Below are 12,575 nucleotides of genomic sequence, written 5' to 3'. Positions count from 1 at the left end.
GTTCATCTTACATAATTTTGCTGGAGACGTGACGACGTTGTAGCTGTGTGTGCTATGGTTCAATTTGTTTTTGTTTCGTGCGAGTTCCCCCAACCGAAATTGCACCTGTTTCCTAACCACCAGGTAAATTCTTCCCCTTGATTTGACGGGTGATGGATTTGAGCTTTCTTGATTTCGCGCAACGTAGGTTTGTTGTGGTTGAATAGAAATTACTTTCTTATTAAATTTTCCAGAAAGCTTTACTGTCAGGTTTTTTCTTTTTCCATATACTGTTTTCTGTATTTTTTCTCTCCCCCCCACACACCAGCGCTTTTTTTTTTTTTTTTTTTTTTTTTTTAATTTGTCTTTTGTATGTGCATTGATAACCTAATGACTCAGAAGCTGAAATGTTCGGTAGGCAATATTAACGGTGTGAGATTTTCATTAAGTCAAACGTCATTCCTCTAAAGTCGGAAAGTGAACTCACCCTTTTGTGTCATATGGCCAAGATTCTTTCTCACTATCCTGCTCATTTGGTTGATATTCAAGGATAAAATGTAGACTGACGGAAATGAACGTTTCGTCTAAGTAACTCTGCAGACAAGTAGTTTTTGTCGGATTTAGATGCCGTTTTTCTTCATGTTTGATAGTTTTTTTATTATTAATTTTGTGTCTCTTTTTGCCAAAGAAATTCTTCTGATTTGTCGTTTTTATAAAGTTATGATTTTTACACCAAATTAACTGAGAATTTCATTTCATTTAAACTATGATTCTCATTATAGAGTAATTTGCATGTTCTACGTTTAGGTAGAAATCATTAATAGCAATAATGATATTCCGTTGTATTTAAAGACATCTCTCTGGGAATGATGACTTTCTGAAATGTTGGGAAAAATGTGTAGAAAGTTTACTCGAATATTTTATGATCGTACATTGTCGCTAGCGTCGATCGTCTTTAATGAAACTGTGTTTATCAAAATTGTTTTTAGTACGAAAGATGTGATTCATCCATTTAACATTGAGATTTTTTTTTCTGACAGAAAAAAATTAAATCTAAGGTGACATTTCTCTCGACGACTGGGTTTGGTATCGCAACGCATCATGGTTTGACAGTTGACTCCGTAGCAGGTTCAATCATATCGCAATACACACTTCTTTTGTTTTCTGCATCGTTACGTAACCCAGCCAGCTTCTTGTTCGTTCAGTTGGTGTCCCATGGAGGCCGAGGATAAGGAGGTGATATTTTGTAAAACTTAATATTGTGAGTCCGTGTAACTATTTACGGAATAGTATCACAATCATTATCGTCATTGTGTATATTTGCATTTACATGTTCGGCTCTTCACGGAATCCCTGAATTTCAGTAAAGCGCTGTTCACTGTGATGGAACTGAGTTCTTCTTTGGTGTTTCCCTCTTTTCTCATATATTATCCTGCTACGTGAGACCCTAGTTGAATGCGTACATAATAATAATAATAATAATAATAATAATAATAATAATAATAATAATAATAATAATAATAATAATAATAATAATAATTGCATCACATCTTCCTCCGCGTGGCGAAAATGCTTTGAAGTTCACGAACGCCTGATTTGACTTGCAAGGTAATACAGATTGAGATAAGACAGAGCAGTGCACGTCCCCTCCTGCGTGACCTCCCAGAGTCAACAACTGACGTGAAGAATCTCTGGTTACTGGAGCTCTTCCCCAGCGAAGGAGGAAAAATTCGCTTAGTACATGCATACAGTTTGAGGCACATCTGGGAATTCAGTAACCTAGTGTTGAATGCGAATCATAATTCGTTTCTAATGATAATGTGCAATAAATTGCACTCCGGAATGAGTAAAATGAAGTAAGAATTTCTTGATCGTGCTCTTTGTGTACTAGTCCACGTTTTCAAACCGTTCAATGCTTATTTTCAGTGAATGTGACCAAAGGACGCCCAAGGCATTCTTAGCCTCCCGTTGTGAAAGTGCACCGCATTTCGTATTCTTGACACCTGCATTTGGAGGCTTTTCTTGCATAAAAAAATTTGACATTATTATCAGACAGGTAAGATGACAAAACCAGTCCAACAAATTTAACACGAGGAGATAAAAAATTTAGTCATTCCTTCCAAGCGTCAAAAACTCATATACGAAGAATAACATTAAGACCCAACATATCGAGAAAAAAAATCCAACAAAAGAGTAAAACCAAAACGACGAATGGAACAATGGTCACGCGAATACACAGAGTAAACGCGATATGACAATTTATAAGACTCGACCTCAAACGCTATTGTTAACTTAGAGACAAGTCTCTGTAAATGTTAATATTTGGTTACCCGGTGAAGATTATTATTAAAAATTAATTTATCCTGCTCTTGTTACTCACGCTTCATGGAACCAACTGGCTTATACGGACACGCTAAAAAAAAAAAAAAAAAAAAAAAAAACGTTGACGCAATTTGAGAACTCCTAATCAAATATAGTAGTAGTTAGTCAATATGTTGATTGTAATAATGCCGAGTTTCACATTTGTAAAGTTTGGAGTTAACGAAAATCAGCAACTGCATAACCATAGTAACGGAGTTGAGTACAAGGGTGAGCAATATGTCGGTCAAGGTGGGAACTTTAACCTGAGCAGCATCATAAGCAATAATACTTGTCGCTGGCACAGTCGGTGGACTGCCTGCCTGCCTGTGGGTCTTGGATCCTTTCAGAACATCCATCCTAGAGCGGTTGACATCACTTAGATGGTGTTTCTATTATGTACTGTCTAAAAAGTTCCCTTGGCGAAATACTGCCCATCCATCCCTTTACTCCCTGTTCACTTTTTACGTTTTATGATTTTCATTTTTGGGTTATTGTTTTGATTTTTGTTTTCTTTATTTTTTTAATGCTTAAGGTTTGTCAAACCTGGCGATGGTTCGTATACCTGTCCATGGGGCCGGCTTTTAGATGATCTTCGGTATTCAAATAAGAATAAAAACGTTTTCTGAAACATGGGGCTCCGTATTAAGATTATATATTTTTGTATTTTTCTCTTATCAGTAGTAGGGAATATCGATTTTGCCATCACAGTAGGTCTACACTCATCCCAACATTGCTCTGTGTACGTTACTGTTCAGTTTTCCGTGTGTCTATGTTTTTTCAAGTCTTGCAAACTAATACTCAGATTGCCTGACATTTCCGCCTTTCTGTCCATCCGTCTCGTAAAATATCTCATTTTGAGGAATCCAGCTCCCGTTCAAGGTATTTGAATGCTAACGATAATAAATGCTATTTTTATATATAATTCAGAGACAGGTTTTTGTTGCTAAGAGAAGTAATTCTGTTTTAGTCGTTCCATAGTTATGGCGACGACTTGCAAACCCGTCAGTTTAGTTATTGACATCTCATCAAAGTGATCCCATGCACAGTAATAATTAAAACTTTTTCTTCTTGCTCTTTGGTATATAGCTTGGTTTAATTAGTGGCTATCCTTCTTATTGATATCCTGATATAACATCTGTTAACTGAGCATGAAGAAGCCGTTTTATCTTCCTCAATGGTTAATTCATAGATCTTTCACTACCAGGACTGCAACTTTTGGTTTGGCTTTCTATTTCACGTGGGCTATTGGTGAAGGAATAAAAGAAGGTTTGAGAATTGGAGAGAAGGTCATTTATTCGTTAATAAATCATTATTGTTGGAGTGGAAAGGAACAGTAATGAATACAGTCACACAACCATACGGGCACTTTTACGTTATTTATAAGTCTGGTTGTCGGTGGCACGCTCCCGAAGCCAGTGGTTCCATCACTCGAAATGAATGCGTAGAAGTGTTTTTCAAAGACTTGGTATTCAGTGTTCTAACTGGCTATGTTTTAAATTTTATCTTTTCATGTTGTCTTAAGGTCTTTGGTTGGTGTCAAATTAAACCTTTGTTGAAGGTGTTAAAGCGAACGCCTAAAATGTGAACATATGAAAGCAGTAAGTTATTACATATGTTAGATTTATGTTTACGTTACATGTTTTTTATGTTTATTTTTACACGCATTTCTTTTTCACTTTACAAAGTATCTATTTTTTGTATTTTTAAACGTATTTATTTTTTGTACGTGTAGACTTAATTTTATTTTGATGTTTATTTTACACGTATTTATGTCCGAGTGCAGATATTTCATTTAATTTTTTGTGTCCTTGGTCTTCGCAGTGTTTCCTGTATACATTGACTTCATTAGTGACCCCGCTCCGTGATCATAATTATGTTTGCTACCACATTAATTTATAAACGAAATGTCACAAGGCAGAAGTCAGTTGTGAGTCACAACTGACTTCTACCTTGTGACATTTCGTTTTCACATCGGTCACAACTTGTGACCATTGTGAATTCTAAATACCCTTCGTCATTAAAATTCCTTTGAATAGGTATCTCTTCTCTGAGACCCAACAGATGATCTTGTAATGCGCTGGTAAAGAAAAGTGGCGACCTCTTTCATATGACAGGAGTAAATTAACGCGGCCCTATTTGTTTTGTATTTGGTATCGGAAATCACTATGCTCACTGAGGGAAGAAGGTTCGGGTAACATCTAACATCCCTCTCAGCCCCGCACCTCTTCCACTTCAGATGCCGATTTAGGACTTAATTTATGGGTTTACACTTGTGAAATTCGTGACGAGAGAGAGAGAGAGAGAGAGAGAGAGAGAGAGAGAGAGAGAGAGAGAGAGAGAAATCGACGCTTGATTCTCGTGATTTTCAAATTTTGTTTCAGAATAAAGTTTTGCATAGTTGTGGAAAGGATAAACACCCCTTTCATTGAAATTTTCCCGCGTAAATGATAAACGCTTACTTCTTGTGGCAAAATGTTATCTGTTATGTGACGAACAGAGGATTGTTGTGAATTGAAAAGTATACATAAATTATTAAGAAATGTTAACCATGCTCTGAGGGAATAGACATGTAGCTTTATTGTAGATATCTGTGTATGTGTTGTCTGTGTGCTGTGGTGTAATTCTTACGGGGAGCGGTGACAAAAGTTAATGGCCGTCAACAAAATTTTGGTAGCTTTTTCACACAAGTTGACCGATTCCAAAGCTTGTCTGTATGGGTGCATTTTTTGTCTTTATTTGTTCAAAAGGACGTCTGTATAGTGATGAAGACTTGGCCTCTTTTTGTGACGATAGCATATGTTTAGAGAACTGGGTCGATAAGGATCTAGTGCGGTAAGTTGTCAGCTGACACAGATGTGTCTCTGTGATGCTAAACTTTCTGGTGGCATGTCAGTTGGTAACATTAGAGAGAGCATAAAGATATCGAATATAATGACTCACTGACTCACAGAATTCCTTAGATTTGATTTCTGTGAGAGAATCTTATAGTAGTAGTTACAGCTTGGAGAGATCATCGTCATTCCAGATGAAGGGGTTGCTGTGAGAATAAGAAGAAATAATCTCATCAGCTTCTGACATCTTTGCCCCAATTCCACTGGAACCGTCGCTTGTGCCAGTCGCCTCTGATGTCATCAGATAAAAGTGGGACTCCGATGTATCTGCTGTAAGCAGGGAGAGATTCTTGCGACTCGGTTAGTAATGTTTTTCTTGCAGTTTCGTCGGTCTTAATTGTGGTCGATCTGACTATTATGTTTCATTTTTCTTGAAATGTTTTTTTTTTCGTTAGTGATATATTATGATGGATTTTTTTTATCTTGCGTCGAAAATATAAAACAGGATGTTATTGACATTAAAGAGGAATAACTGGTTAAAAAAGTATTTCATGCTAATATGGAAAAACAATAATCCATTTCAAGTTTTGCGTTTGAAGTTGAGCTTGTGATCAGGGAGGCCCTCTTTAAGCTATCAAAATGCACGAGCCCTTCCTGTTGTGTCGCATTGCTTGGTTTGAAAAGCACAGTGCTCGCTGCTGCTTGCTTGCTTGCTTCACCCAGATACATGCTACGCACATGTTCGTTACATTGGAATCTTTTCCAAATATAAAGTTCCGTAATATTATACAGTATTTATATACAGTATATATATATATATATATATATATATATATATATATATATATGTATACATACACTGTGTGTATATATATGGATGTATGCATGTGTCTGTTTATTTTTGTGAAAGGATAAACTGTCTACTGTACAAAGAACGGGGCAAGATCTTTCAACTTTATCTTTATTTTACTTTTATGCTTTTCATTTTGTCAAAGAAAGTCTCTGTATGAAATAAAAAGAGTCTGTATTTTCATGTTAAGCGTCGAATCCGGGTTTTGAAGAATCATATCACAACACTTATCCTTTGCGCTACCAAGGGATAAGTGCTGGCACTCGATTCTTCGATACCAAATGCGAAATTGATATATGCATTTATTCCATATTCGGACCTCAAGTTATCAGAATATGAAACGTACCCAAGTTTATGACGGAAACCAAAATTTCTCAGCTACTTTTGTATTTATTTGCTTGCTAGTGTGTGTATGTATGTATGTATGTACATATATACATATACATATATATGTGTCAGATTATAATATGATATATAATTATATTATAATTATATGATTTATATATATAGGATATCTATATAATAGTATTATAATAATATTATATGATATATAATAATATATTATATATTATATAATGTATATATATTATGCACGTAAGTATGTATGCATATATATATGCATACATACATAATTATATATATAAATATATAATAGCGTTGATGGTTCCAGACGGTGTTATCCCTGGGTTTTAAGCAAGTCTTTTTGAGGTGAGGATTATTGTAGGCCCTTGCCCTTCTTCAGTTAAAAATGGTTAAGAGTTGGAGGAAGGGTTGTGAGAGTCGTCCTTTTCGGGACAATGGGTGCTACATTATCTTGTTCTTCGAAGAACATTCAGCCTTATGCGTGTGTGTTTCTTGAATAAAATATAGACAGGCATATCGTTAATTTGTCATTTGGACCACGCACACCACTTCCTTAATTAAAAAATCTGTACCCTGCACGTTTCTTTTGAAATAAATGGATCTAGTACATACATTCCTAGGTTGATATCATACTCTTACTAGATTCTTTTCTCTTATGAAACGAACCAAATTATAAGGCATTTCAACATCTGAGAATATACAAACTTTTTAACGTCTGTGCACTAAATAGCGTGATTGCGCACTCGAATCAAAGAGGAACTAAAATGACACTTGTCCAGCGAATATCTCACACTGCACATTTTCATGATTTTCAGCTCTATTTACCATTTTAACTAGTACCCCATTTTCTATCTGATTCTTATAGGATTTGGTTTACATAATTTTGTTATCGTTGGTCTTAATGCCACATGAACTCTTAAACTTTATGTTTATATAAGGAATATCTTCATAGTTTTCACTGTATAGCATCTTCATGGCACAGCTGTCCTTTGTCTCTGAACTTCGTCCGGCTGCCTGCTGTTAACAGGTTGAAATTTTGACTGCTTGCTCGGAACTGTTTTTAACCCTGGCAAAAGAAAACATCATTAGAAAGAGAAGCGTGAGTTGAAAACATGGAGCGCACTTGTGATTTTTTTCTTTTTCTTTATTTACCAAGGTTTTGTGCTACTATTGATTAATGACAGTGATTGTCATTGTTGTTGTTATTATTATTATCATTAATCCTGACTTTTCCGCAATACGACTATATTCGCATTTGTCTCCAAGGTTGACGTTGAGTGCTTATGTAGACATCATAGAAGGCGGAGTATTAAAATTTGAAACGCAATTAAATATAGAGTTCATTGCTCTTAAATCTTTTGACTATACACCTGAGTGTAGTGTGCCGGATTTTACCAGATTTATGTCTGTCCAGTGGTTTAACTGTCAGATTTACTTTTCAGTGATGAGGAAAGGTAATCAACGGAACTTCAGCCAAATCTCTTGCTTGTATCTTCTACGAAGGTTTTTTTTTTATTCATACAGAAAATGGGACCGATAATCACAATAAGAGCGCGAGGTTTTCAGAGTTCCTTCAGCAGTTCTAAAATATTCCTTGGTCAGTAATGCAGCCAAGAAGGTACAAGACAGGAGGAAAGAATTTTAATTATAAAGCAACGTGCCCTGGCAGTCTCTCTACTTTATAAATTAGTCTGCACATTTGCTGTTAATTTACGGAGAAGTATTGATGAAAAATTGTAAGTCGCACTTGATCCATATTTTTGTCAGCTCGATCTGTGTTTCTATGAGTTTTGAAACAGTAGTGCGCCGTTTGAAGTATATTATTATTATTATTATTATTATTATTATTATTATTATTATTATTATTACAGTAGCGAATTGTTTTAAAGGCGCAAAAATCGAGCAGAATAAAAAGAAGAAATTACGCATTTACTTTTCAAGATTGAATCTAAAAGAAATCATTGATCAGGGCAATGTCGTCTATGAGTGCGTGATTGGCAGATACAAATCCTCCTTTAGCTGAAGAATGTGTTCTTGGTCACCCATGAACGGAAGCGATATCCAAACCTCCCCTTTTTACTCTCCTCTCGACTTTCACACGCCACTTGGAGTGCTTTTACTGGTCTTATTGATGGTAAGGGCCCTCCTGAGAGGGAAGTAGAAGGAGGAGAAGGGGATTGAAAGTTTCTTACGTTTCTTTGTTCCAACATTTCCTCGAGTGAGCCCCTTTCTCGCGCGTCGTGAAATTTGCATCTTGCTTTATTCTCTTATTCACATTCGTGTTTCTCCTCGCACACATTCATTGGGTATTTGAAACGCACACGCCATACATACACACAAATATATATAACTAGCAAATATACATATCAGTGTAATCATATATTTTTATCTGTCACTTTGTAATACTGAAGAACGAAAAGTCATTTCCTGCGGCCTACAATTCTTATTATATATATATATATTATATATATATATATATATATATATATATTAATATATATTAATATATGTATATATGTTTGTATGTATGTATGTATATATATGTATGTGCGTCACACACATACAAATATACATTTTTATATGTATGTGCGTTAGGCACATACAACACACACACACACCTGGGGTCAGACATGTGATTTATTCCCTGAAGGCTGGAAATAGCTGGAACTTCAGTTAGTGCAGTGGAAGTATACAAGGCTCCTAGAGGGGATTATAGAGTATTTGACAAATGCATCTGTCCATATGCCACTTTAGGTATGATAGCTACATGGAAGTGACTTGCCTTTCTTGCTAACAAGAGATAATTCAATATCTGTATTAGATACAAAACAGCGTAGGTTCGAATCCTGCAAGGATATATACATTTATTGTGCATATTTCCTTTCGGGTGTAAGTTATTCCAATGGTAAATTGAATTTGATTTTAAAAGATATTTGTTGCTTGTTATTAGAAACATAAAAAAACATCATGTGTGAATTTATGACATATACATACACACATACATACATATATATATATATATATATATATATATATATATATATATATATATATATACACTATATATATAAACAGCAAAGGTCTTCTGGAATGAAAGAAAAACCATATTTACCTACAAATATCTTTGTTAATATTGTTAATATTAATACAAAGTCTGCTTATAAAACTACATTCACACGAATCACACTCCTACAAGATTAAACGCCACTCCGGAGGTATGGAAATGAACAAGTACTGCATCTAGACGATGAAAATAACGTCGTCTTCTCTGGAGTAAAGTTATGGGAGATAAATGGGTGATACATCATGCCGTGTAACTTTTGGAGAACTTTCTCTAACTCCATTAAGCTTACGTAGATCGCGCGCGCTCGCTCGTATAATGTGTATTTGTGCTTGTATGTATGAGAGAGAGAGAGAGAGTGAGAGAGAGAGAGATAAATGACAACTAGTAAAAAATTAAATATGTAAAATAATCTCTAATCGTAACACTGGAATTGATTGAATGATAATGGAGATAAAAGTAACAAGAAAAAAAGAAGAAGGCGTAATTCGACTTGCAGCTTATTTGGGACACCTGCAAGATTTTCCACTGCTGCATAAATTGCAAACTTATATTCCTAACTTAACGTGAAGTAGTTTCGTAATTAATACCCATAATTGGTACTACTCATACTAACAACAAGGATCAAATAAAAAGGGCACAAATTAAACATGTTCATATATTCTCAGTTATAAGTGAAAACACAAAATAATTGAACAGAAATATTGCCTCTAAATTCATTGCATCAAATAAATTAAAACATGCTAAAATCTATGGCTAAATAGCCCGTTGTTTCACCAAAGAAAATAAAAAAAATGCTATATTAATTAGAAATAATTTTTCTGTACTGTTTAATATACACATTATTCATTTTTTACATTTTCATTCTAATAAATGAATCATATATATCCTATCCTAAAAATCCTGTATCTTTAACTCAACGCGAAACATCTTTTCAGGCCTTTGTACACCTTTGCAATCCCCCATCCCCCAACAACAACAAAAACAACAACAACAATAATTTAGTTTGTAGGCTTACTCCCCAAGTAAACGAAAATAACAATGCGCTGGGCGATGTAGAAAGAGTAGGTAGGACTTATGAAAGATTTTCAGTTGTAGAATGATCACGGTCCACGTCACCTATGTATTATACAATGCTGTTTATGTCACGCGCCAACTCAGCTGTATGGATTCAGGCCTGTGGAAAATAGGGCTAAAACTAATTAGTCTCCGGTTAATGTCGTTACTTCGGCGTTTGTTTGGGAGGAGGAAACCGAAGGTGAGCCACCCACAGAGGCTACCAAGGACGCTCAGGCGCCAGCGTTAGAGTATGCGCTTCACTTTAGGACTTTTTTCGAGCTTTTACGAGGAAGGGGAAAGGGCCACTGAAGAAGGAACACATAATGGTATAGTTCTGATAGCAGCTGCTGTTATATTTGCAGCAGCAAGTCTCATTGTAATGCTTTAGATTGTGAAATACCAACTTAACCTCAACTCAAAACGAATGAGAGCGAAATAAAGCAAGGGATCAAGTTGCATGGCGATCAAGAAAAAAAATAAGTTTGACATACCCATACTAGCCTGTGTTAAAGGGTACATCATTTTTTCCAAAAATGTCCGTCGTCGTTGATTGAGAAGCGTGACCGAAATGGTTCTGCAGGCCATGGCACAATTGCCAGGTATTGTTCTCGTTGCTCACTTCCATTTCGGGCAGGTGGGGAGGCATCTCGATTGGAGATGGGGGAAACTTTCGGTCAGACTGAGATCCCGAAATTTTCGGTAGAGAATAGAAGACATTCAGGATGGAGCGACAGAAGTTTCTGGATGACCTGCTCCTATATAACATTAATCTGAAGAATTGTATCAACGTGAATTAGTGTCATTGTTCAATGCACATGAACCGTAAAAAAAAAAAAGGAAGTTACCAGACCAAGTCTGCATTCACCTTTACAAGCATTGTATTCAGAACACGTCAGTTTCCCTCCAAAAGCGCTTTCTTATTGGACTTTATTACTTGTGTACTACAAGTGCTAAATTCCACAGCAAGAAGATATAGAGGTGAAAGAGAGTGAGACAAACAGGGTAAAATAATGAAAGGAAGAGAGAGAGAGAGAGAGAGAGAGAGAGAGAGAGAGAGATCCGGATTAGGGATTTGAGCCATTAATTACGATTCTCTCCCCTCCGTGGTCCTGAGAAGTGGCTGCCGTTACTGGAGAAGATTCGGTCTGATTTATCTCTACAGAACTATAAGAGGGTGCAAAACGGGAGAGTAGCTCCTCAATTAAGTTCTTTTATTGCACATCACTCTCTCTCTCTCTCTTCTCTCTCTCTCTCTCTCTCTCTCTCTCTCTCTCTCTCTCTCTCTCTCATATCATGACAAGGAAGGGCGTGGTTGCAATGTGGATATTATTATTGTTCTTGCCGCAGTGTTGATGAGTTTGTTTTTACTTCATCATTTATGGATACTGATATTTGAGTCTAGAGGATTTAATCGAACGTTTTGGATTTAACCGAACGTTTTATCTGTTTTAATCATCGGGACCTTCAAAAAGCGGTATCACCAAAGCATGAACAGCATTAGTAGATAGATATGCGGACTTCGTTTACAAGCAGTTTGTTTATAGTTATTGTTTAGAGGTCGCTTAACGTCCAGCATTTAGGAATTTAGTATTCTCTCAAGTACATTTTCCCGTCTATCATCAATTTTCATTTTTCTTGTGCCACATTAATAATTTTGGTGATAATATAATTGTTTTGCCTAGTTGTACCTATATATTTGCATTTCTGTCTTCTTAGCCATTGTCAGTTTACATTATTTGCATGATTTCGTGGCCTTTTCCTATGGTACTTGATAGATGAACCAATTTAAATATATTTCGTTTCCTTCGGCTCACGGGTCCTTTACTTTTGTGGGTAACTTGCGCTACCATAGTCCATGTTGCCCGTGATGTCATGGGACTCATTTGCCAGTCATATTAGGTGAAGAAAGAGAGACACCTGCCAGTGGTGTTATAAAATTGAAATCCTATGAAAACTACACACCATCGGCACGAAAAATCAGGGCAGAGCATCCATCGAAGACCCTGCCACAAAACGACGTTGAAAATTCTGTCGTACGATCCCACAGCACTCGTGCCGGAACCAAGCAATG

At 36.0% G+C, this 12,575-nt stretch overlaps 1 protein-coding gene across 13 annotated transcripts in view; it reads left to right on the top strand.

Moving 5' to 3' along the window:
* LOC135207246 (1-phosphatidylinositol 4,5-bisphosphate phosphodiesterase-like) overlaps nucleotides 1–12,575 on the top strand; it is a 712,917-nt gene that overhangs the window by 122,663 nt on the left and 577,679 nt on the right. The window lies entirely within an intron of this gene.

The sequence above is a fragment of the Macrobrachium nipponense genome, chromosome 32, assembly GCF_015104395.2.
Source record: "Macrobrachium nipponense isolate FS-2020 chromosome 32, ASM1510439v2, whole genome shotgun sequence".
Classification (NCBI taxonomy): domain Eukaryota; kingdom Metazoa; phylum Arthropoda; class Malacostraca; order Decapoda; family Palaemonidae; genus Macrobrachium; species Macrobrachium nipponense.
The sequence above is the reverse complement of the archived record's forward strand: the minus strand, read 5'-3'. Positions and strand labels throughout refer to the sequence as shown.